The 27,600-nt window shown below is 46.4% G+C and overlaps 1 long non-coding RNA gene across 1 annotated transcript in view; it reads left to right on the top strand.

The window, feature by feature from the left end:
* LOC143784233 (uncharacterized) overlaps window positions 1-27,236 on the top strand; it is a 75,232-nt gene extending 47,996 nt beyond the window's left edge. The window contains exons 2-3 of the long non-coding RNA XR_013217744.1: window positions 4,865-5,199; window positions 26,542-27,236. This is a non-coding gene — a long non-coding RNA (uncharacterized LOC143784233). The remainder of the gene's footprint in view (window positions 1-4,864; window positions 5,200-26,541) is intronic.
* The last annotated feature ends 364 nt before the right edge of the window (window positions 27,237-27,600 follow it).

Raw genomic sequence — 27,600 nt, forward strand, 5'->3', positions numbered from 1 at the left:
ACGCCCCGAAGAGACTGGACCCATGCAACCCAAGAGTTGGTCCAGAGAAACAGGTCAAGGAGGAAGTGCAGAAAGCAGTGAAGTACCCCATCCATAGGACAGAGGCAAGCAAGCCAGGTCCGCAAGACACTACGCTCCTGACATGTAAAACTTCATCTGCAGGACCAATACCTCAAATTACCTTTAAAAGTGGATGGCGTTGTCAGATCCAAAGTGGTGCAGCCAGAAGTGTGATGACACCTGTGGAACTCGCTGATCCCACCTGCCTATCAGAATCCTCTGTGTCTCGCATGGGCATTGGTGGTCAAGTCAGACATTCTCAGCTTACAAAGCCACTGAGCGTGTGCACTCAGCCAGGACACTCTATCCTGTCCCAGTTTGTGGTGTAAAGGACCTGCCACTCAACCTGCTGGGAGCGAACCTACTGCAGAAGCTGAAGGCAACCACAGTGTTCCAGGAAGATGGGACAGTGACACTTTCTTCATCCCTGACCCAAGAAGAGTCATGCTGGCGGCCCTACAAGAACATTAAGCAACCAATGAGGCCTACTCAAGGAGGTACTGGACATAGTACCAGAAAGTCTATGGTCTAAGGGACCCCAGCACGTGAGAAAACCTCAAGTTGCCCCAGTACGGGTGTCACTCAAGCCATGTACCCCGTACCCTCGTAAGGCCCAGGCCAGGCCTAGAGTCAAGCTGCCTCTGACCAACTGAAGGTCTACCTGGAAATAGGAATCATTGTTCCTCGCAAATCGCCTTGCAATACCCCGCTTTTCCCCGTCAAGAAAAAGACTGTAAAAGGAGAGCCAGCCAAGTTCAGAATGGTATATAACCTGAGAGCTGTGAATGACACCACAGTGTTTGAAACTGCAATTATGCCGAATCCGCACACTCTGCTCTCAAATGTGCCTGCCACAGCAAAAGTGTTCACAGTGACCGACCTGGCTAATGTTTTCTTCAGTGTTCCCCCTCATCCGGAAGACCAGTTCCTGTTTGCCTTAATGCACCAGGGGGGACACCACACATGGACAGTGATGCCACAGTGGGCCCAGAACAGCCCTTCACAGTTCACCAAAGCAATGTCCACAGTTCTCACCAACTGAGTCACAGAACAAGCAGAAGTAACCCTGCTACAATACATGGACAATCTACTCCTTTGTGCAGTTGACTTTGACACGTGTAAAGCCCATTCCTTGTATCTCCTACTCTACCTGGCGGAGCAGCACTGCAAGATCTCAAAGAACAAAGTCCAGTGGTGTCTGAAGCAAGTTACGTTCCAGAGACACTGTATTGCTCACCAGGCGAAACAACTGACAGATGACCGGAAGACCACAGTGGAGAAGATGGTCCCTCCGACAACTCCAAAGGTGCTACAGGCCTTCCTTGGTCTAGTTTCATATTGCAGAGCCTGGATCTCTGATGCTTCCGTCCTAATGCAGCCTCTGTGTGAATACGTCAGTGTGACCCCGTTCCTCCAGACAGATGTGGCCTTCAGTTCGTTCAAGAAGTTAAAAGGCTCTGTAGTCTCAGCGCCAGCACTAGGCCCATCTGACTACGAGAAGCCATTCCGTCTCTACTTGATGAGAAAAGAAGGCCTTGCTACTGGAGTCCTGACACAGCTTCAGGGGGGAAAGCAGAGACTTTCGGACTACTTTTCAGCTTGCCTGGATCCAGTTGCAAGGGAAGCCTCTTCCTCCCGCATGAGAGCAGCAGTTGCAGCACACGCCCTCCTGGACAGGACTACTGACATCAGTGGAAAAACCATTGGAAATCCTGGCTCTGCGTGACATCTCAGCAATCCTCAACCAAACCCAGCCAAAACATCTCTCCACCGCCAGGCATCTTCGCCTCCAGTGCTCTCTACTCCTGCCCGACAATGTCACCATCTCCAGATGCACAGTCCTCAACCCGTCCACTCTACTCCCACTCCCAAGGGGGGATACAGATACGGATCCTCAGATAAAAAGTCTGATCAAAATCTGCATGATACCTTCTGCAGGGATCTGAATTTGCTCCGGACGGATGACCATGATTGCTTCAGCATCATGCAACAGGAAACAGCAGGACTACCCAAGGTGGCAGAAGAGCCACTGACCAACCCAGAGTTGATCCTCTATGTGGATGGCTCCAGATTTGCAGATGATGAAGGAAGATTCCACACGGGAGGTGCAGCGACCAGCAATCAAGAGATCCTGTGGTCCAGAAGTCTGCCGCCCAGTCTGTCAGCCCAGGAAGCAGAACTGATAGCGCTGATGAAGGCCTACCAGATGGCAGAAGACAAGACTGAGAAAATGTTTACCGATTCAAGGTACTTGCATGGCATAGCACACGACTTCGGACCCATCTGGGCTGCAAGGGACTTCCTCACAGCAAGCGGAGCAACCGTGAAGCATCAATGGAGCCATTAAGGACCTGCTGAACACACTTCAACTTCCAAAAGTGGTGACAATGCTAAAAGTCAAAGCGCATGGAAAACTGGACACAGTAGGGGCACGAGGCAACAACATGGCGGATATGGCAGCCAAAGAAACAGTCAAGGGAAGACAATATGGACAAGTGGAAGAGGTCGTAGAGCCGGACGGCTACTACAGGACGGCTGAAGACAGGAAACCTGACAAGATGACGTCCTGTGATCTGCTCAAAAAGCTGCAAGAGCAAGCCCCAAAGGACAAGAAGGAATGCTGGATGCAGAAGAGAGCAACACATGAAGAAGGAAGGGTATACTAAATGGACTACAAACCCTGTTTACCCCGAAGCATGTACCCTATGGTGGTCCAGTGGGCACATGGGCCCACACACAGATTTAAGACACAGATGAATGATCCGATTGGTGCTTACTGGTTCGCTCCAGAAATCTCCACCCTAACAGCCAAGTTCATAAACAGCTGTCTGACCTGTGGCAAATGCAACCCTGGAAGAATGAAGAAAGTTCCCACACATCAACTTGCCAGACCACTGTACCCCCTTCCAGAGGATCCAGATAGACCACATCCAGATGCCGCCAAGTGGAGAATTCGAATATGCCCTTGTGGCCGTGGACATGTTCTCAAGATGACAGCCAGAAGCTTTCCCAGTGAAAAACCAGTCAGCAAAGACTACTGCAAAGAAGCTACTCTCAGAGACGAGATATGCAGCTATGGGGTCCCAGAAGTGATAGAGAGTGACCAGGGACCCGCATTCACAGCAAATCTCACACGAGAGATCTAGTCAGCAGTAGGATCAGACTTAGGCCTACACACTCCCAATCACACTACTCAGTGTTAGGCACACTCCCAGAGGCCCAGGAAAGCTGTCACCATATGAAATTTTGTTTGTGTCTAGTCCCAGGTTAGGGGTATCCTTTCCCTCAGCAGCTGATTATGTAATATGATACTTTGTCTGCTTATGTAATTGAAATCTCCAAGAAACTTGCTAACATCCATTCTCGAGTTTTTCTTCATTGCCAGATCCAGATTCAGTGTCCGGTATGCACTCCTAGAAGCCAGGAGACTGGGTGTTGGTGAAAAAGCTTGTAAGGAGAACACCACTCGATCCCAGATTTGATGGTCCTGCTCAAGTGCCGCTGATGACACCAAACTCTGTGAAACTGGAGGGAAGACTCGCTTGGATCCACTCATCGCATGGCAAGAAAAGCTCCCCTACCAGAAGATGACACCCAAGCCAGAATGATGTCGTGGATGCCCTGCCTGACCGGAAAAGATGACCTACCTGATAAAGACTACACATCGCTCACTACACATGCTATTGACTAAGAGACTGATTGCAATGAACCCCCGTTAGGGACAGATCTCCTGACCGCCCATTTGCGAAAAGTCTGTATGGAGTGGGGCACAGGCGTTAGGCTTGTGTCAGTTCGCCAACAGCACAAAAGAGTTGCAGCGCTTTGGGACAGGAGGCTAGGATTAGGGCAAGTGATATCTAAGGGGGGCTTGTGATAGAAATATATATATCATGTAGATCTCACTTGCATGTATACTCCTCTATAATCAAATATATACTTATATGCTCACAGCTAATATATACATTATAATCAATGGTTTAAAATGGCTGACACAAACTAATATAACCTAGACAGATCATAAAATGGCTGACATGAACTAATATAAACCAGACAGATCGTATGGGGTTTTCCATCCTTAAAAGCAGAAGAATGTCAGATGTTTGATGACTGCTGATCGAATGTCTCAGCTTAATCAGCAGTCATATGAGCATTAATCACAATATTCCATATATGTTTAGATAACCAATGACAGAGGAGCTAGACAATATGGTAATTAACTAACCACCCCTGACAACCCCTAACCACTCCTTTCTATGTGAAAATATAAAACTATGTATGTACAATAAAATTCAGTATTGATGGAATGTTGTTCTGACACAATGGTGTTGCAGTCTCATTCCTTTGAGCGCTCAAAATACTCAGTCTAATTGGGAGCGGCCACAGCACGCACAGGGATATATTTATCCAACCCTAATATTTCCATAACAATGCACCTTGACTACATGGGCAGGCTGTTAATCGCTCTTTAGCTTTTATTTTAACGGATCACTTTGGTCGGCCTTATTGACGGTACTGGTATAACCAGTTTGGCACTCTTTTCTTGTTTTTATAACAGCGCAAATTAGTGTATTTGCCAGAATCCTAATTTGCAGACGTGTTTCAGTGTGTTGCCCTTCCTCAGTGGAAAGCATGAGATGTGATTTGACTGTGTGAGAGGCTTTTGACTGATGTATAATGTGGTTTTCCTTGAATATGATTGGCTACATATTCGATTAAAAGAAAATTTGAAATAGCATTGATGCGCACTGGATGATTCCCCATGAATTGGAAATGTTTTAATTATGAATTTTGTCTTCTGTTCCAGATTTATCTCTACTATAACAATCTTCTTCTTTACTTCAGAAGACCTTAAGGAAAGAAGAAACAATGGCATTAATCAACAATGAGTCGCATTTAAGAATAATGATAGAATTTAAAGAGGCCTTTTGGCCATTAAAGATGATATGGGAGCGGATTTTCCACGCATTTACTTCAGATTCACCCCCCAAAATCTGGGGGCTTCAAAGGGAGGATTGTGGCATTCAGCACTGGGTTTTTAGATCTGACATTGAAAGTTATGCTGTGTACTGGAACAGCAATAATTCGTACTGGAGAGTGAAAACCCCATTTGGACCCTGCTTCTTTTTTATTGGACCCAAGGTAATTGACACAACAGGCAACGGATTAGACATTCCACCACTTCATTCAGTCAATGTATCAGATACAGCTATATTGATGCCTGCCTTGCCTCAAAAGATTAAGAAAAGAATGTCAAAGATTGGACGTTTTGTTCTATCAGGTTTAACAAAGTGACAATATATGAATAACTCATGTAACACTAGCCCTGCTTACATGTAAAAAGTGGAATGTAATATATGTTTACCATATTTTACCTGGACGTTTGTATTCTTAGATAGAATGAAGTGTATGATTTTCACTGATCATTTTCCTCCAGTAATTTACTATCATAGAAATTAGACATTGTTATATGCAGCTCAGTTGGGCTGGATTCACACAATGAGGGCATTTCATTAGAACTTTATTTGCCAGATTTCTGGTGAAAAAAGCTTTAAAGAGTCCCATTTTATTGTGCAAACCCGAGGTTGCCCAAAAAAGCAACTTTTCGCGTGTGTACACCAGCTCTTAAAGTGAACGAAGTTGAGGTGGAATGGGACCGGGGCCTGGCATGATGACTCCCACCAGTCAAATTCATGATGAGCAGTGCCGTTAGCTACTCCACAAACCTTACTCCAGCAGAGACTGGAGTAAGATTTGTGGTGAGGTGAACATAGTGGCGCTCGCCTCTCAATGAATCTGGAGCGGGTGCTTCAAAATACTCTGAAACACCGCAGCGTTTTAGATTAATACATTCCTGTGGCTTGGGCACCATGTAACTAGTGATATGTTCACGTTAAGGTAGGCAATAAATTATAAAGTGATTTTTGTTTGGAGGTATGGATGGGGGGTCTGTGGCTTTGTTTTTTAAAATGTGGCATCTCTGAGTATGACGCACTTCCAGTAAACTCTTCCATGGGATTTGAAAAACGCCCTAAAAAGCATGCTACAAATGTAACAAAGTGCAAAAACTCCACCAAAATGCTTGTTAAAAATGTTATCATAAATACTTGAAATTTAATCTATTGACTAGTGTTGAGTGATACCGTCCGATACTTGAAAGTATCGGTATCGGAAAGTATCGGCCGATACCGGCAAAGTATCGGATCTCGCCGATACCGATACCAGATACCAATACAAGTCAATGGGACTCAAGTATCGGAAGGTATCCCTGATGGTTCCCAGGGTCTGAAGGAGAGGAAACTCTCCTTCAGGCCCTGGGATCCATATAAATGTGTAAAATAAATAATTAAAATAAAAAATATTGATATACTCACCTCTCCGACGCAGCCTGGACCTTACCGCTGTGAACCGGCAGCCTTCTTTGCTTAAAATGAGCGCGTTCAGTACCTTCCATGACGTCACGGCTTCTGATTGGTCGCGTGCCGCTCATGTGACCGCCACGCGACCAATCAGAAGCCGTGACGTCATCCCTCACGTCCTAAATTCCTAGAAGGGAATTTAGGACCTGAGGGATGACGTCGCGGCTTGTGATTGGTCGTGTGGCGGTCACATGAGCGGCACGCGACCAATCAGAAGCCGTAACGTCATGGAAGGTGCTGAACGCGCTCATTTTAAGCAAAGCAGGCTGCCGGTTACTACCAGGGCGCGTCAGAGGGTGAGTATATCCCTATTTTTTATTTTAATTCTTTATTTTTTACATGGATATGGATCCCAGGGCCTGAAGGAGAGTTTCCTCTCCTTCAGACCCTGGGAACCATACACTTCCGATTCCGATTCCCGATACCACAAAAGTATTGGATCTCGGTATCGGAATTCCGATACCGCAAGTATCGGCCGTTACCCGATACTTGCGGTATCGGAATACTCAACACTACTATTGACTGTTCAATCCAAGTGCAGGCGCTCAGTGCATCATGGTAGGGCCAAACATTTAATTAAATCCACCTTCCCACCTGCTTGCTTTCCATCTATCTCCACCCTTCTCTGGCTTTACGAAGCCAGAGCTGTCAATAAAAAATGTGGAGTGAGTGGAGACAGAGGGACACAAGGAGGTGAGAAGGTGGATTTAAATGATTGGCTCCACGATGATGTATGGAGTTGTGGTGCTTAGTTTGAACACACAGTCATGCTGTTCTGGCAAAGTCAGTTTAAAGGGAGCCTGTCAGCTTCCCCAGGTCCCTTAAACCGCCAACAAGTATTTATTGATCCCTTTATATTTTCTAACATGCCTCTTTAAGATTTTGGAATATGATTAAACTTAATTTTATAGTTGGGCTTGCAAAATGCTAATTAGTTGGTGACTTGTTGGTGACTAATCATCCCACTTATAATGTTATTATTAGTGATGAGTGAGTATACTCGTTGCTCTGGTGAGTATTTGTTATTGCTCGGAGATATAGTTTTCATCACCTCAGTTGCATGATTTATGGCTTCCAGATACTCTGAATACATGTGGGAATTCCCTAACAAACAGGCATTCCTCACATGTAATCAGCCTATCTGGAAGCCGAAATTCATACAACTGAGGTGATGAAAGCTATATCTCCGAGCAATAACAAATACTCGGAGGTCACCCGAGCATGCTCGGGAAAACCCGGGCAACGAGTACACTCGCTCATCAATAGTTATTATGCCACTATGGGAGTGAGCAGGGCCATATTTGCCACTAGGCACCTGAGGGCAAGTGACTAGGGTGGAAGGCTGCACGGGCAATACCACTGTTACAGAACCCCCCAGCACCCAGATTATGTTGTGCAGTTATATGTATGTATAATAGGTTCCATGTGAGATTCATGTCCCTAATGCATCAGCCCACAGGCAGAGGGGACAAGATATTCTCCTTCTGACCTCTCCACTTTTGTAATTCCCACAGTAAATATCGGCAGGCTCCGGACACCTGCGGATATTGTAATGTATGTCTGGCCTGCCAATTTTGAATTGGCCTGCCCTCTGTATCTGTTGTAATATATATTCTGTGTCCTGTGAGTAAAGAGTGGTCACACTGGAAATACGTGTCGAAGCAGTGATATTTTATATGCGCCCATGTAATGAAGCCATTCCAGTCAGCGTCCTTCATTCAGACTCCAGCTAAAGCAGAGTGGACCTCCTGAAACACGGGGTGGTACTAAAGAGGTACTCCAGCATAGCAGACCCCGTTACACTGGTGGCAGACAGCGGGATGTGATACCCCATCTACAGGAGGAAAGGAATGAATGGAAAACAACTACCGGAAGTTAAAGAGGACTACATTAAAAGATCTGGTGGAAGCCCGAGGGTTAATCGCCAGCAACAAAAGAGAAAAGCGGATTTGATAGCAGCCATCATAGAACACGACAGTGCAGCACCCACCAATGTGAACGTGGAGGAGACTGAATTCCAGAGGGAGGTAAAGAACAGACTGGCGTTCTATGGCCCAAACCCTGCAGTAGAGCTCATACGAGAGGTGATGGCTGATGTGCGTATGGATCTGAAGGAAAAGATGGCAGAGCAGACCAAAATAGAGCTGGCCAAGGTGGAGATGGCAGAGCTGAGAGAGGAGAGTCAGCGAGCAGGGGGAGCTCTGGCCTCCGCCCAGGTACCTTCAACAGTAAGCCACAAAAAGATGCAGTATAATGCCTTCCGACAGTTGGGGGAGGCAGAGGAAGACATTTATGGCTTTCTGCAGGACTTTGAGCGGCAGTGTGCCCTGCATCAAGTGAAGCCGGAGGAACAGGTTCAGATTCTGGCCAGCAAGCTGAAAGGCTGGACAGCGGACGCCTATCACACGGTACCTGATGAGGACTGTATGGACTATGAGCGGATCAAAGAAGTGATCTTGGCCCGGTATGTGCTGACACCAGAGGCATACCGCCAAAAGTTCCGCGGACTTATAAAATGGGTAACCGATACCCACGCTGAATGGGCCTGTAAATTACGGTGGTCACTGCTACAGTGGGTACAAGGGAGCCAAGCAAATACTAAGGAGGACGTCCTCCAGCTCTTCTTGTTAGAGCGATTCTTTAATGGACTAACCCCCCGAGACACAGGAATGGCTTCGGGACAGACGACCAACGCCTCTTGAGGAGGCCGCTCGTCTGGCCGACGAACACCATGATGCCAGGAGGTCTCAGTCGGCTGGATCAAAGATGGTCACTAGGGGTCCTCCCATGGGTCTGGAAGCCCCCAAACCACAGAAGATTGTCGGGAGACCAGCTCAAAACCCGACCTACCACAGTCCCCCTGGGGCGCGATGCCACACCTGCCATCAGCTGGGCCACCTGCAAAGACAATGTCCCAACCGGACTCAGCGTACCCAGTGGCCAAAGTCGGGAACAGCTACCTTCAGCCGGGCCGCTGTACACTGCTACCAAGGCGAAGCTGATCCGGCATTGGGGGCTATGACTAACCAGGGGATGGAAGAGATGGAGGAAGTGCTGCATGAAGTAGACCCCGTGCAGGCGGCCCGGGCAGATAATCGACAACAGCATCGACAGGTCGTGTGGGTTAATGGGAAACGTATGCAGGGACTAAGAGATTCCGGAGCAACTTTGACCCTTGTGAAACCTCATCTCATCTGGGACCAAGAGAAGACGGACCGGACAGTGGCAGTCCGTGTAGCAGGGGGAGCCATACATCGACTGCTCCCTGCCAGGATTCACCTGAACTGGGGAGTCAGGGATGGCCTGGTTGAGGTCGGCTTGATGGAGGAATTGCCTGCAGATGTCTTGCTGGGAAATAATATGGGGCCTATGTTGTCTGCCTTCTCGGTCGGCCCTCTGGCTGAGACATCCTGTGACCACCCAGAGACAAGCTCGAGCTGCGGAGGCGGAATCACACTCAGAGGAGGACCAGGTAAGACACCCCAGCCCTACACGTATTCCCATAGCCAGACACATTTCTTGGGCCACCCCAGCTGAATTTAAGAAGGAGTTACTTGAGGATCCTTCATTAGAGGGATATCGTGGGAAAGCACAGGAGGGGAGAGGAGTACTGGAAGGGGAGCATTTTGTATGGCAGCAGGGACTCCTCTACCGGGTTACCGAGCAGCACCACACAGGGCCGAGCCACACTATAAAACGACAGCTGGTAGTTCCCAAGAAGTACAGGCAGGAGTTACTGCGAATCTCTCATGACATACCCTTGGCCGGGCACTTCAGCATCAGTCGCACCAGGCATCATCTGACACAAAACTTCTTTTGGCCGGGGGTAACCTATGATGTTCGTCAGTACTGCCAGACATGTGACAGTTGCCAGCAGATTGGCAAGAGAAGAGATCGCTGCCAGGCCAAATTATTATCCCTATTGTGGAGGAGCCATTTAGCTGAGTAGCGGTCGATCTGATAGGGCCGTTAGCCAAACCCAGTCCGTCAGGGAAAAGGTATATATTGACAGTGGTAGATTATGCCACACGGTATAAAGAGGTGGTTGCGTTACATAACATATTGGCAGAGACGGTGGCGGCTGCTCTGCTCCAGTTTTTCTCAAGGGTTGGATTTCCCCGGGAGATTATCTCGGACCAGGGTACCCAGTTTACAGCAGAAGTGGCCAACCAACTGTGGAAGCTGTGTGGCGTAAAGTCCATTAGGAGCGCCCCGTACCACCCGCAAACCAATGGGTTGTGTGAACACTTTAATGGAACGTTGAAACAACTCATTGGGACTTTTACCAGGACCTATAGGGACTGGGAGAAATTCTTGCCACACCTCCTGTTTGCCTATCAGGAGGTACCCCAAGAATCCACGGGGTTCTCCCCATTTGAACTGGTATACGGGAGGCGGGTAAGGGGATCCCTAGACTTAGTGCTAGAACACTGGGAAGGGGAGGGCACCATAGAAGTGGTACCTATTGTACCCTATGTGCTGGAATTTCGGGACCACCTGCAGGAGCTGACCCAGGCTGTACGTGGGAACCTGCAGGTGGCCCAACGGCGCCAGCGCGTATGGTACGATCGGAGGGCCAGAGAACCCACCTTTGAGATAGGACAGAAGGTCCTGGTGTTAGAACCAGCTAGGCAGAACAAGTTCCAAGCTGCATGGCAGGGGCCCTACCAGGTAGTGGGGAAAATAGCCGACACCACCTATAATGTTGCCGATTGTGACGACCCCAGGGTTATCCGCATGTTCCACGTGAACATGCTGAAGCCCTACCGGGAGCGCCCTGAAGAGGTAGTGGCCATCTGTGCACCTGAAGCAAAGGATTTAGCCGGACTCCCCTTGCCTGATGTCTTAGGGGAGAGGACTCAGTCTAAAACATGGGACCAGGTACACTGGGGTGAAGACCTAGGTCCCCGGGAGAGACAGCAGGCAGAGGCGTTGTTGAGGCAGCAACAGAGGATGTTTTTGGGGAGACCTGGGTACACCCACCTGGCACAACACAAGGTTGAGACCCAGGATCAGACCCCCCTGAGACAACCCCCCTTCCGCGCCCCTGAGTCTGTATGAGAAGGGATGCGACAAGAGATACGAGAGATGTTGCGCTTAGGGGTCATTGAAGAATCAGATAGTCCCTGGGCATCCCCAGTAGTGTTAGTGCCCAAGAAGGATGGGACTACACGGTTTTGTGTAGACTATCGCAGGCTCAATGAGAAAACAGTGACGGATGCGTATCCCATGCTGCGCGTGGATGAGTTGTTAGACCAGCTGGCGGGGGCAAAGTATTTGACTACCATCGATCTATGCAAAGGCTACTGGCAGATTCCCCTTAGTCCTGATGCTATTCCCAAGTCTGCATTTGTCACCCCGTTCGGCTTATTCCAGTTTCGAGTTATGCCATTCGGGATGAAGAATGCCCCTGCGATCTTCCAGAGGCTGGCTGACTGGCTTCTGGGTGGTCTCCAGGACTATGCGTGTGCCTACCTGGATTGCCTTACATCCATGCAGCATCCGGCATCATGAATATCGCTTCCTCCTGATGAACCATGAGAGCGGGGAAACGCGTTGAGGAAAGACCGGCATACGCTAAGTTACCCTCATTATCCATCTAGAGATGTTTCTCTATGGTTACTCTGTGGTTTTTTATTTTTACCAAGGGTATCATATGACTGGATATGTACTGTGTGGGGGAAATATCGACACATGTTAAGTCATTATGAATACTCATTGAGTGGAGTTTTTTCCACTGCCAGATTAGTGGCGTTTGATTTGGGATATCAATAAGTATACATGTGTTGTGGAAGTACCAGTACAGTTGCCATTGGCAGAGAGTATCTTTTGATGGGGGATTAACTAAGTTGTTTTGCGTTGTGCCAATAACTTCATTTATTATATGGAGGTACCTATATAGGTCTCTATTATGGCTTACATTATATAGTTGTTGGTTTTTCACCACTGCTCTTTCCCTATATTGTTTTCCCACCTGCACTGAGAGTGATATTGCAGGGGAGAGAGGGACAGCCTACGCTGAGTGGGGGCGCCAAAAAAATCGATTCTTAGGGTGCCAACCTCCACAGTCAGGCAGGTGTAAGTAGCAGCTGTATCTAGGACCTTAATAGGTTTTTTGTATTTTTGTGACTAATTTGTTATTTTTCCTTTTTCATTGGGTCTGGGTTTTATATTTGATATCAAATAAAAGTAAAGTTTTAAGGGATTATATGTACGCACTACTGGCAGATTCCCCTTAGTCCTGACGCTATTCCCAAGTCTGCATTTGTCACCCCGTTCGGCTTATTCCAGTTTCGAGTTATGCCATTCGGGATGAAGAATGCCCCTGAGATCTTCCAGAGGCTGGCTGACCGGCTTCTGGATGGTCTCCAGAACTATGCGTGTGCCTACCTGGATGACATCGCCATCTACAGCGCGATATGGGAAGAGCATCTAAATCACCTAGAGACAGTATTAGACAGGATCCACAAGGCCGGAATCACCCTGAACCCAAACAAGTGCCACGTGGGCAAAGCGGAGGTTCAGTATTTAGGATATTGGGTGGGAAGTGGGAAACAGCGACCAGAACCAGCCAAGACTGAGGCCATAGCCAAATGGCCCACCCCACGCATGAAAACCCAGGTCATGGCGTTTCTAGGGACAGCAGGGTATTGCAGGAAATTTGTCCCCAATTACAGCAGCGTAGCCAAGCCCCTCACTGATCTGACCCGTAAGAACCAACCTCGCCAGGTAACCTGGACCCCAGAGTATGAGGAAGCCTTCCGCCAGCTAAAGGACGCCCTCACCAATACCCCTGTATTGGCCGCACCCGATCCAACTAAACGTTTCCTTGTTCACACGGACGCTTCTATGTTTGGATTGGGGGCAGTACTGAGCCAAGTCGGGCCGGATGACCAAGAACACCCAGTAGCTTACCTGAGTTGGAAACTACTGCCTAGTGAAGCTATGCGGCCATCGAGAAGGAGTGCCTGGCGGTAGTATTGGCACTCAAAAAGTTACAACCATATTTGTATGGACGACAGTTTTCCCTCCTAACGGACCATAATCCCCTAGTCTGGCTTAATCGGGTCTCCGGAGACAACGCCAGATTACTGCGGTGGAGTTTAGCCCTACAACCTCTGGACTTCACCATCCACTACAGACCCGGCAAACAAAACGGTAACGCCGATGGACTAAGTCGACAAACGGAACTTGTACCAACCCCATAAACTTCGGTCATCCCCAAACCGATCTGTTAAGGATCAGACTGTGTATGCCGATCGCGTCGCTGAAAGGGGGAGCCGTGTTACAGAAGCCCCCAGCATCCAGATTATGTTGTGCAGTTATATGTATGTATAATAGGTTCCATGTGAAATTCATGTCCCTAATGCATCATCCCAAAGGCTGCGCCCCTGGGCAGAGGGGACAAGATATTCTCCTTCTGACCTCCCCCACCTTTGTAATTCCCACAGTCCCACTGCGGTTATTGTAATGTATGTCTGGCCTGCCACTTTTGAATTGGCCTGCCCTCTGTATCTGTTGTGATATATATTCTGTGTCCTGTGAGTAAAGAGTGGTCACACTGGAAATACGTGGAGAAGCAGTGACATTTTATATGCGCCCATGTAATGAAGCCATTCCAGTCAGCGTCCTTCATTCAGACTCCAGCTAAAGCAGAGTGGACCTCCTGAAACACGGGGTGGTACTAAAGAGGTACTCCAGCACAGCAGACCCCTTGAAGGAGAATTTTTTAAAAAATGTTCCCCCTTCATACCCACGCTGTACCAAATTCCAAGACCGGTGTTTTTTCGAAGGAAGGGTGTTGAAGTTTGGAATTTGAGATGTAAGTTCCCATGCAGCATGGACAGAGAAGTGCTCACCAGCTTTCTGCCCAGACAGAAGACATAAATTCTCTTTTTGAAGGACATGTGATGAGTGTCATGCCCATATGACTCGTGTGGAGGAGCCATCACAAAAATTGCAGGAAGTTGTTATTTCCTTGCAGGAGACATCAGCAACAGGAGAAGATGAGGCACTGGTGACAGAATCAGAGTACAGGGGTACATGGAGTGCAAGCTGTATATGGGGCACAAAGGGGGTGGAATCTGTATGTGGGGTACATGGGCGTGCAAGCTGTGTGCGGGGTACATAGAGATGCAAGCTGTATGTGAGGTACATGGGGATGCAAGCTGTATGTTGTGTACTTGGTGTGCAGACTATATGTGATATATATGGGGGAGCAGCTGTGTTTGGGGTACATGGGCATGCAAGTTTTGTGTTGTACATAGCTTGTACCCCTATGTGTGGGGTACATGGGGGTGCAGACTATATATGGGGTACATGGGGGTTTAAGCTGTGTGTGAGGTACATGGAGTGCAAACTACATGTGGAGCACATGGGTATGCAGGCTGTGCTGTATGTTGGGTACATGGGGGTGCAGACTGAATGTGGGGTAAATGGGGATGCAGATTGTATGTGGGATACATGGAGATGCAGGCTGTATGTGGGGTACTTGGGGGTGCAAGCTATGTGTAAAGTACATGGGAGTGCAACCTGTGTGTTAGGTACATTTGGTTGCAGACTGTTTGTGGAGTACATGGGGGTGCAAGCTGAATGTGTGGTACATGGGGGTAGTACAAGCTGTGTGTGATAGCGTCACAAAACAGAGGAAGACACAGAAGAAGGAACTTTATGTCCTTAGAAGAAATGAAGTTACAAGTAAGGATACACTCACACTGGCTTATAACATGGCCAGAGTGCTTTCTGATGTTTTAGCACTCTTCCCAATGTTATACTATGGGGCATTGCAGATCTGCGATTGTTTTCTCATGCTGAATTGGCATGAGAAAATAATCAAATAATCACAGCATGCTGTGAGTGAGCGGCTATGATATTCGGATCACGCGCACCCATACAAGTCTATGGATGTGTGTGAAACATCAGACTGCACTGCAGTCATCCAAGTGCAGTCGATTACCACGGCAAGGAGAAGATGAAGAAATTAGTTTCTCTGTCTTATCCTCAACTGTGCTCTGATTCTCTCATGTAAAGGCCCCGTCTCACATAGCGATTTACCAACGATCACGACCAGCGATACGACCTGGCCGTGATCGTTGGTAAGTCGTTGTGTGGTCGCTGGGGAGCTGTCACACAGACAGCTCTCTCCAGCGACCAACGATCAGGGGAACGACTTCGGCATCGTTGAAACTGTCTTCAACGATGCCGAAGTCCCCCTGCAGCACCCGGGTAACCAGGGTAAACATCGGGTTACTAAGTGCAGGGCCGCGCTTAGTAACCCAATGTTTACCCTGGTTACCAAAAAAACAAACAGTACATACTCGCCTTTCGGTGTCCGTCAGGTCCCTTGCCGTCTGCTTCCTGCTCTGACTGAGCCGCCGTACAGTGAGAGCAGAGCGCAGCGGTGACGTCACTGCTGTGCTGCGCTCTCACTGTACGGCGGCACTCAGAGCAGGAAGCAGACGGCAAGGGACCTGACGGACACCGAAAGGCGAGTATGTACAGTTTGTTTTTTTTGGTAACCAGGGTAAACATCGGGTTACTAAGTGCGGCCCTGCGCTTAGTAACCCGATGTTTACCCTGGTTACCAGTGAAGACATCGCTGGATCGGTGTCACACACAACGATTCAGCGATGTCAGCGGGACCTCAACGACCAAAAAAAGGTCCAGGCCATTCCGACACGACCAGCGATCTCACAGCAGGGGCCTGATCGCTGGTACGTGTCACACATAGCGAGATCGCTACTGAGGTCGCTGTTGCGTCACAAAACTTGTGACTCAGCAGCGATCTCGCTAGCGATCTCGCTATGTGAGACGGGGCCTTTAGGGAATCGGATCACAGTAGAATCAAATGTTGTCAGAGTTTGAGCCGAGTATCATTTGCATAATTGGCTTGATTCTCTTGCATGAGAGAATCGACGGCTGTGTGACTGCAGCTTTACTGTTGGGTTGAAACTTTGTTCAGTGAAGTTACAGTATGTGAGGTGGTGAGAGACAGAATGAGGACACTGTATGGGGAGAGCAGTGTACAGATTGAGGGACAGTGTGAGAACACTGTATGGGGAGAGCAGTGTACAGATTGAGGGACAGTGTGAGAACACTGTATGGGGAGAGCAGTGTACAGATTGAGGGACAGTGTGAGAACACTGTATGGGGAGAGCAATGTCCAGATTGAGGGACAGTGTGAGAACACTGTATGGGGAGAGCAGTGTACAGATTGAGGGACAGTGTGAGAACACTGTATGGGGAGAGCAATGTCCAGATTGAGGGACAGTGTGAGAACACTGTATGGGGAGAGCAGTGTACAGATTGAGGGACAGTGTGAGGACACTGTATGGGGAGAGCAGTTTCCAGATTGAGGGACAGAATGAGGACACTGTATGGGGAGAGCAGTGTCCAGATTGAGGGACAGAATGAGAACACTGTATGGGGAGAGCAGTGTACAGATTGAGGGACAGAATGAGGCTGGTTTCACACTTGCGTTTTGATCTGCAGCGTTTTTAAAAAAAAACGCACGTGGTGAAAAAACGCATGAAAACGCATGCAAACGGTGCGTTTTTTAGACGCATGCGTTTTGCGCCAAAACAACTGCGGCAAAACGCGGCGTTTTCCCGCGTCTACATGCGTTTTTTCCCGCGTTTGCGTTTTTGAAACGCATGCTGAGAAGTGTGTGACAGCTGCCAAACATCAAAATCAACTAGAAAACACACTATTAATAGAATTAGCGAGGGTTAGGGTTAGGGTTAGGATCCCTAGGGTTAGGGTTAGGGGTAGCTTTTTATTAGAATGTCCTGGTCACCAGGTCACTGATAAGGCACCCCCCACCATCAAGGTGATAAAGGGATCCAAACCCTAACCCTACCCCTAACCATAACCCTTGGGATCCTAACCCTAACCCTAACCCTAACCATAACCCTTGGGATCCTAACCCTAACCCTACCCCTAACCCTAACCATAACCCTTGGGATCCTAACCCTAACCCTACCCCTAACCCTAACCATAACCCTTGGGATCCTAACCCTAACCCTACCCCTAACCCTAACCATAACCCTAACCCTACCCCTAACCCTAACCATAACCCTTGGGATCCTAACCCTAACCCTAACCCTAGGGATCCTAACCCTAACCCTAAGGGTTAGGGTTAGGATTCCTAGGGCTAGGGTTAGGGTTAGGATTCCTAGGGTTACTAGGGATCCTAACCCTAACCCTAACCATTACCCTAGGGATCCTAACCCTAACCCTAACCCTAAGGGTTAGGATCCTAACCCTAACCCTAAGGGTTAGGGTTAGGATCCCTAGGGTTAGGGTTAGGGTTAGGGTTAGGATCCTTAGGGTTACTAGGGATCCTAGCCTTAGGGTTAGGGTTAGGGTTTGGATCCCTATGGTTAGGGTTAGGGTTTTCTTGTTTTTTTTGTGTTTTCTTGTGTTTCTCTATAAAAACGCATGCGTTTTTAACGCAAACAAATGCATGTGCTTAAAAACGCATGCATTTACATAGACAGCAATGCATTTTTTTGCCGCGAAAAAACGCATGCTGAAATTACTACAGGTTGCATTTCTGCAAATGAACGCACGCGTCAAAAAACGCATGCGTTGCCGAAAACGCGTCAAAACGCATGCGAAAAAACGCATGCGTTTTTAATGTTAAGTATAGGGAAAAAAACGCATGCGTTTTTTGCGTTTTGTAGCGCTAAAACGCAGCTTACAAAAACGCAAGTGTGAAACCAGCCTGAGAACACTGTATGGGGAGAGCAGTGTCCAGATTGAGGGACAGTATGAGGACACTGTATGGGGGGAGCAGTGTACAGATTGAGGGACAGAATGAGGACACTGTATGGGGAGAGCAGTGTCCAGATTGAGGGACAGAATTAGGACACTGTATGGGGAGAGCAGTGTACAGATTGAGGGACAGTATGAGGACACTGTATGGGGAGAGCAGTGTACAGATTGTGGGACAGAATGAGGACACTGTATGGGGAGAGCAGTGTCCAGATTGAGGGACAGAATGAGGACACTGTATGGGGAGAGCAGTGTACAGGTTGAGGGACAGAATGAGGACACTGTATGGGGAGAGCAATATACAGATTGAGGGACAGTGTGAGGACAACGTATGGGGGCAGTGTACAGACTGAAGGACAGAGTGGGGGCACAATATGGAGGGAGTACATTGTGATGGAGGGGCCACAGTATGGAAATGGAACATTGTTTGAAGGGGCACTGAAGATTAGGAGCAGTTTGTAGGCTACAGTGTATGTGTAAGGAGAAGGCGTATAATGGGGGTAGATTTGATGGTTGTGGTGACCATAGTTCATGGGTGAGAGATGCTGTGGTAGTTAAAGTACATAAAAGAAGGATGGTGTGGAAACAATATTTTATTAGCGAGGAAGCCATGTATAGGAGAGTTACACCTTTTGGGCAGGGAGCACAGTGATGAGCAATTATTTCTTCGGGTGCACAACATAGGTTTTATTAAGAGAACAGCATGGATGGCTATTTTTATTCAGGCGGCATTATAATGACACTGCTACTTTTAAGGGCACTGTGCTGTAATGTGCTACAGAAAACTGGAGAACAGGGATGTCTGCTGAGATGAGCTGTGGATATGAACACTTACCCTGGCATCAGGACCAGCTGAATTAGAAAAGGATGAGAACAATTTCAATCAGAGATGTCACCTATTAGGTGCCACGGTTCCACCCCTCAGGGCGTCTGGGATGCAGTTGCTGACAGCTCGGCCGTCCAATCTGGTACAGGCGCGTGCTGAAGCTGTCAGTACTTTGATTAACAGCATGACCATCCAGTCTGGTTCTGGGCCGTGCTGAGCTGTCAGTGTGTTTATTGACAGCTCAGCTAGCCAATCTGTGACTGGGAGGCGTCAGCTGTCTCAGGTGTTCACTGTCCTGGGTAATATGAAGTACAACATGTCATGAAAAAACGTTCTCAGAATCAGTGGGATCTGTGGCAGTGTTCCAGATTATTTAGCACATAAAATGACACATTGGTCATTAAGGTCAAAACTGGCTCAGTCACTAAGGGGTTAATATGACAATTCAGCATGCATAACATAGCATTGTTCTTAGCCTCACATGTTGACACAGAACGATTTGCTGCCGAGAACAATGATATTTAAAGTGAACCTGTCAGCAAGATTTTGCCAGGTAACCTACAGACACAGAGTCTTATCTAAGCTAGCGAAAAAAAATTACAGACCTTCCCACAGGCAGCCCCGAAGCACAAACACGTTCCTCATCATAGAGACAGAGACAGACTGTTTATATTTCAGGACGGACTGTGGGCAGGTCTCTTATTGGCTTCACTGGCTAAGAGCAGGAAGATAAGCTTCTGCCTACAGTCTTGCCCCGGAGCATAAGCATATCAGTAGCTGAAAACGTCTAACACTGTTAACACGAGAACCACAAGACAGATTTCTTTACCCCAGGTATAATTTCAATCAGTATAACACTGCCAACCTGACAATGTCTGTAGGTTACTTAGCAAAATACTGCTGGCAGGTTCACTTTGAGCAAGCATAAAAATTTTTCACTAGGTGAACGAACATTTTGCTGGTATATTGGGTGATTGACAGTCTGTTAAGATATGCCGATTATTTGCTTGGTGATTATTGGCTACAATGTAAATGCAACTTACAGGGTAATCGGTAATTTAGAATAGGAGATGTCCACAAACTCCAAGTTGCCCAACATTATTCTAGCTAGAACATATTGATCACAGATATTTGCCATGGAAGTCTAAAATTAACATCCAGGATTAAAAAAATAGAAGCGACAAATAAAAATAGTTAAAACATAATGTTTATTTTACATCTAATATTAAAAAGTTAGTTTTAACCCCTTTCTGACATCGGGAGTAATAATACGCCAATGTCGGACACCCTTCCTTTGATGTGGGCTCCGGCGCTGAGCCAACATGTTTTCCGGCACATGTCAGCTGTTTTGAACAGGAATCACGATCCTCCTGTGGCTGTTAACCTGTTAAATGCCGCTGTCAAACTCTGACAGCGGCATTTAACACACGCTTCTGGCAAGTGCGCCGTAAAACCGCCCATCGGTGACCCCGTCATGTGATCGCGGGTCAACGATGGGTTGGCATGACAAACCAGAGGTCTCGTGCAGACCTCTATGGTTGCCATTGCCAGCTTGTTATGAGCGCTGCCAGGTGGTCGGCGCTCATAGCAAGTGAGTAATTCTGCTACATACAGGCGATCTTATCATCGCCTCTATGTAGCAGAGCTGATCGGGTTATGGTATCTTCAAGTCTCCCATGGACACTAATTGAAGCGTATCAATAGTAAAAAATATATATATTTAAAAATATAAAAAATACAGTGCCTTGCAAAAGTATTTGTCTCCCTGGAACTTTTCAACCTTTTCCCACATATCATGAAGATGCGAAATGTAAATTTTTGGCAAAGAATCAACAACAAGTGGAACACAATTGTGAAGTTGAACAAAATTTATTGGTTATTTTAAATTTTTGTGGAAATTCAATAACTGAAAAGTGGGGCGTGCAATATTATTCAGCCCCTTTAACTTAATAATTTGTTGCGCCACCTTTTGCTGCGAGTACAGCTGCAAGTCACTTGGGATATGTCTCTATCAGTTTTGTACATCGAGAGACTGAAATTCTTGCCCATTCTTCCTTGGCAAACAGCTCGAGCTCAGTGAGGTTTGATGGAGATCGTTTGTGAACAGCAGTTTTCAGCTCTTTCCACAGATTCTCGATTGAATTGAGGTCTGGACTTTGACTTGGTCATCCTAACGCCTGGATACGTTTATTTGTGAACCATTCCATTGTAGATTTTGCTTTATGTTTGGGATCATTGTCTTGTTGGAAGACAAATCTCCGTCCCAGTTTCTAGTCTTTTACAGACTCCAACAGGTTTTCTTCAAGAATCGTCCTGTATTTGGCTCCATCTATCTTCCCATCAATTTTAACTATCTTCCCTGTGCCTGCTGAAGAAAAGAAGGCCCAAACCATGATGCTGCCACCACCATGTTTGACAGTGGGCATGGTGTGTTCAGGGTGATGATGAGCTGTGTTGCCTTTACGCCAAACATATTGTTTGGCATTGTTGCCAAAAAGTTCAATTTTGATTTAATCTGACCAGACCACCTTCTGATTTTGATTATTAACATTATTTTGAAATTCTTATTGACATTATTATCTTTGTAATTATGATCATTATTATGCAATTTTTTTTTGCTATTAATTTGATGCATTTAATAACTGTGTTTGATATTTTGGAGTTATGATATATTTCAATGTATAAGTCATTATATATATATATATATATATATATATATATATATATATATATATATATATTACACGTTTTATTGAGTCTATAGATAGATTGCTACCGTAGAAAATTTCAAAGGTTTTGGGCATATTTTATTGGACCAGGTATTTTTGTTTTATTCATTTGATGAAGGGGTGGAAAAATAAGCCACCAGGACCAGAACTTTTGGACTGAGTTATCATGGACCAAGTTAATACATCTTGGATTGTTGCTTTGGACTGAACTTTTTCAAGTGTGACCTTGAATTTCTTTCTAATAGTGCAGGCTCTATCTGTGCCAATGTCCAATTGAGTGCTGAGACCGAGCTCAGATGCTGCTAAGCTGTGACCAGGGTGAACCTCAGAACCGCCAGGTGATGACAAGCAAGGAGAGAACTAACCCTAGTAAGCTTGTGCCTGAGTGTAAATGGCATATAATTTGAAGCCCTGACCAGCTGCAGCAATAGAAGATGAAGGAACCCAGCCATGGACACCTGCACCCCCCTCACCTCAATTAAAGTGATTGAAATCAGGGGTGGAATGTGTTGTATGTTATATATTAAATTATTTCAACACTCCAATTAATTAATACGAATGATAGAGATATTGATTGGTTTTGTTATTAGTATATATATATATATTTTTTTTTTTTCAATGGAGTCCACAGAAAACTAATTGAAAACTTGTGGAGAAACATGTCAAATGGTCAGTCTAAGGGTACTGTCACACAGTGCAATTTTGATCGCTACGACGGCACGATTCGTGACGTTGCAGCGTCGTATATTTATCGCTCCAGCGTCGTAGACTGCGGTCACACGTTGCAATACACTGCGCTGGAGCGATAATTTCATGATGTATTTGCGATGTAGAAGCCGTTGGTTACTGTGCGCACATCGTATACAACCTGTGTCACACGATGCAATCATGCCGCCACAGCGGGACACTAGACGACGAAAGAAAGTTTCAAACGATCTGCTACGACGTACGATTCTCAGCGGGGATCCGGATCGCAGGAGCGTGTCAGACACAACAATATCGTAACGATATCGCTAGAACGTCACGAATCGTGCCGTTGTAGCGATCAAAATTGCACTGTGTGACAGTACCCTTAGCAAAGTGAATGTAAATGACCCAGTAATTTACATTTTAGAGTACTCTTTACACTTATCTTCATAGATGAAGCAAGGTATTGGACTTGTTCCCATGAGATGGTATCATGTACATGTTAATTAGACAGATACTTGTTAAGCCCTAGGGATGCTAGGTGGTGTTCTTACCTATTTGGCCTGAAGGCTTCAGTACACACACCATGACAAAGCCTCAGATAACAGGGTATAGATCAAAAGCTTTTAACATATAAATGAGGTATGGCCTGAGAAGAGGGGGACACAGAAAGACACAGAGACAGACAGATTCAGATGAGCAAGGACACAGAGAGCAGGCTGAATTGACTCCTACCATCTCAAATGTAATGTATTACTTATGATTATTCATTATGTGCTATTTTTAGTAACTGTTTATATTTATTATCTTTTATTAAGTAAATTCATTTTTGTCTTATTCAGTTTTCGTGTGAGCATTTATTTATTCATCACAATTCTTTGAACCATAAGCAAAACAGTGAGTTGCACTCTCGGGTCTGACATCACTGGAGGTTACAATTGTCTGAGATCACAGACTGAGATCACCGAGGGATCTGTCTCAGATCGCTGACTGGTCTGTTTGGCATTTTAATGGTGCAAATTTTCTTTTCAGAGAAGATGATTTGAACTCTAGTGCCACCTACTGGAAGTAGCAATCCTAAAAGTAAATATTGACCCTTTAATGAGCTTTGTCACATTATTATTAGTGTTGAGCATTCCGATACCGCAAGTATCGGGTATCGGCCGATATTTGCTGTATCGGAATTCCGATACCGAGATCCGATACTTTTGTGGTATCGGGTATCGGTATCGAAACAACATTAATGTGTAAAATAAAGAATTAAAATAAAAAATATTGCTATACTCACCTCTCCGACGCAGCCTGGACCTCACCGAGGGAACCGGCAGCGTTGTTTGCTTAAAATGCGCGCTTTTCCTTCCTTCCGTGACGTCACGGCTTCTGATTGGTCGCGTGCCGCCCATGTGGCCGCGACGCGACCAATCACAGCAAGCCGTGACGTAATTTCAGGTCCTGAATGCAGAAATAGGCATCAGGACCTGAAATTATGTCACGGCTTGCTGTGATTGGTCGCGTCGCGGTCACATGGGCGGCACGCAACCAATCACAAGCCGTGACGTAATTTTAAAAATGCGCGCGTCTCCTGCCTCCCGTGACGTCACGGCTTGTGATTGGTCGCGTCACCCATGTGACCGCGATGCGACCAATCACAAAGCCGGAACGTAATTTTAAAATACTGAATGCCTAGAAGGACCTGAAAATTACGTCACGGCTTGCTGTGATTGGTCGCGTCGCGGCCACATGGGCGGCACGTGACCAATCAGAAGCCGTGACGTCACGGAAGGAAGGAAAAGCGCGCATTTTAAGCAAACAACGCTGCCGGTTCCCTCGGTGAGGTCCAGGCTGCGTCGGAGAGGTGAGTATAGCAATATTTTTTATTTTAACTCTTTATTTTACACATTAATATGGTTCCCAGGGCCTGAAGGAGAGTTTCCTCTCCTTCAGACCCTGGGAACCATCAGGAATACCGTCCGATACTTGAGTCCCATTGACTTGTATTGGTATCGGGTATCGGTATCGGATTAGATCCGATACTTTGCCGGTATCGGCCGATACTTTCCGATACCGATACTTTCAAGTATCGGACGGTATCGCTCAACACTAATTATTATTATTATTATTATTATTATTATTTATTGTTATAGCGCCATTTATTCCATGGCGGTTTACATGTAAGGAGGGGTATACATAATAAAAACAAGTACAATAATCTTGAACAATACAAGTCATAACTGGTACAGTAGGAGAGAGGACCCTGCCCGCGAGGGCTCACAATCTACAAGGGATGGGTGAGAATACAGTAGGTGAGGATAGAGCTGATCGTGCAGCGGTTGGTTGATCGGTGGTACTGCAGGTTGTAGGCTTGTCGGAAGAGGTGGGTCTTCAGATTCTTTTTGAAGGTTTCGATGGTAGGCGAGAGTCTGATGTGTTATGGTAGAGGGTTCCAGAGTAGGGGTGATACGCGAGAGAAATCTTGTATACGATTGTGAGAAGAGGAGATAAGAGGGGAGTAGAGAAGGAGATCTTGCGAGGATCGGAGGTTGCATGTAGGAAAGTACCGGGAGATGAGGTCACAGATGTAAGGAGGAGACAGGTTGTGGATGGCTTTGTACGTCATGGTTAGGGTTTTGTACTGGAGTCTCTGGGCAATGGGGAGCCAGTGAAGGGATTGACAGAGGGGAGAGGCCGGAGAATAGCGGGGGGACAGGAGGATTAGTCGGGCAGCAGAGTTTAGAATAGATTGGAGGGGTGCGAGAGTGTTCAAGGGGAGGCCACAGAGCAGGAGGTTGCAGTAGTCAGGGCGAGAGATGATGATGGCATGGACTAGGGTTTTTGCAGATTCTTGGTTGAGGAATGAACGGATTTGTGAAATATTTTTGAGTTGAAGTCGGCAGGAAGTGGAAAGGGCTTGGATATGTGGTTTGAAGGAGAGATCAGCGTCAAGGATAACCCCCAGGCAGCGAGCTTGTGGGACTGGGGAGAGTGGGCAGCCATTTACTGTAATGGATAGGTTCGTTGGGGGGTCGCGTGAGATGGGGGAAAGATGATGAATTCTGTTTTGTCCATGTTAAGTTTCAGAAATCTAGCGGAGAAGAAGGATGAAATAGTGGACAGACATTGAGGGATTCTGGTTAGTAGGGAGGTGATATCTGGTCCAGAGATGTAGATTTGTGTGTCATCAGCATAGAGGTGATACTGAAAACCATGAGATTCTATGAGCTGTCCCAGGCCAAAGGTGTAAATGGAGAAGAGCAGGGGCCCAAGGACTGAACCTTGTGGGACTCCGACAGATAGGGGGCGAGGTGAGGAGATGGTGTGTGAGTGGGAGACGCTGAATGTCCGGTCTGTTAGGTATGATGAGATCCAGGATAGGGCCAAGTCTGTGATGCCAAGGGATGAGAGGGTCTGTAATAATAGTGAATGGTCCACTGTGTCAAAGGCAGCCGACAGGTCGAGGAGGAGGAGAACAGAGTAGTGTCGCTTGCTGTTGGCGGTTAAGAGGTCATTGGTGACCTTAGTTAGGGCAGTTTCAGTGGAATGGTGTGACCGGAAGCCAGATTGTAAGCGGTCAAAGAGGGAGCAAGAAGAGAGATGGGAGGACAGTTCAAAGTAGACGTGTTATTCCAGTAGTTTTGAGGCATAGGGGAGAAGTGATATAGGGCGATAGCTAGATACAGAGGATGGGTCAAGAGAGGGCTTTTTGAGGATAGGTGTGATGGAGGCATGTTTAAAGCTTGAGGGGAAAACACCAGTTGTTAGTGATAGGTTGAAGAGATGGGTTAGGGTTGGGATCACATGACTTGGGATAAAAGCCAAACCAGAATCCTAATTTGCAGATGTGTTTTGGTGTGTTGCCCTTCCTCAGTGGAAAGCATGAGATCTGATTTGACTGTGTGAGAGGCTTTTGACTGATGTATAATGTGGTTTTCCTTGAATTTGATTGGCTACATATTCGATTAAAAGAAAATTTGAAATAGCATTGATGCGCACTGGATGATTCTCCATGAATTGGAAATGTTTTAATTATGAATTTTGTCTTCTGTTCCAGATCTATCTCTACTATAACAATCTTCTTCTTTGGTCCTTTACTTCAGAAGACCTTAAGGAAAGAAGAAACAATGGCATTAATCAACAATGAGTCGTGTTTGAGAATAATGCCAGAATTTAAAGAGGCCTGTTGGCCATTAAAGATGATATGGGAGCGGATTTTCCACGCATTTACTTCGGATTCACCTCCCAAAATCTGGGGGCTTCAAAGGGAGGATTGTGGCTTTCAACACTGGGTTTTTAGATCTGATATTGAAAGTTATGCTGTGTACTGGAACAGCAATAATTCGTTCTGGAGAGTGAAAACCCCATTTGGACCCTGCTTCTTTTTTATTGGACCCAAGGTAATTGACACAACAGGCAACGGATTAGACATTCCACCACTTCATTCTGTCAATATATCAGATACAGCTATATTGATGCCTGCCTTGCCTCAAAAGATTAAGAAAAGAATGTCAAAGATTGGACGTTTTGTTCTATCAGATTTAACAAAGTGACAATATATGAATAACTCATGTAACACTAGCCCTGCTTGCATGTAAAAAGTGGAATGTAATATATGTTTACCATATTTTACCTGGACGTTTGTTTTCTTAGATAGAATAAAGTGTATGATTTTCACTGATCATTTTCCTCCAGTAATTTACTATCATAGAAATTAGACGTTGTTATATGCAGCTCAGTTGGGCTAGATTCACACAATGAGGGCAATTCATTAGAACTTTATTTGACCAATTTCTGGCGAAAAAAGCTTTAAAGAGTCCCATTTTATTGTGCAAACCCGAGGTTGCCCAAAAAAGCAACTTTTTGCATGTGTACATCAGCTCTTAAAGTGGGCGAAGTTGAGGTGGAATGGGATCGGGGCCTGGCACGACGACCCCCACCAGTTAAATTCATGATGAGCAGTGCCGTTAGCTACTCCACAAACCTTACTCCAGCAGAGACTGGAGTAAGATTTGTGGTGAGGTGAACATAGTGGCGCTCGCCTCTCAATGAATCCGGAGCGGGTGCTTCAAAATACTCCCTCAACAAGACTGGGAAAGAATCTCTGAAACACCGC

The sequence above is a fragment of the Ranitomeya variabilis genome, chromosome 7 (assembly GCF_051348905.1).
Source record: "Ranitomeya variabilis isolate aRanVar5 chromosome 7, aRanVar5.hap1, whole genome shotgun sequence".
Lineage (NCBI taxonomy): Eukaryota > Metazoa > Chordata > Amphibia > Anura > Dendrobatidae > Ranitomeya > Ranitomeya variabilis.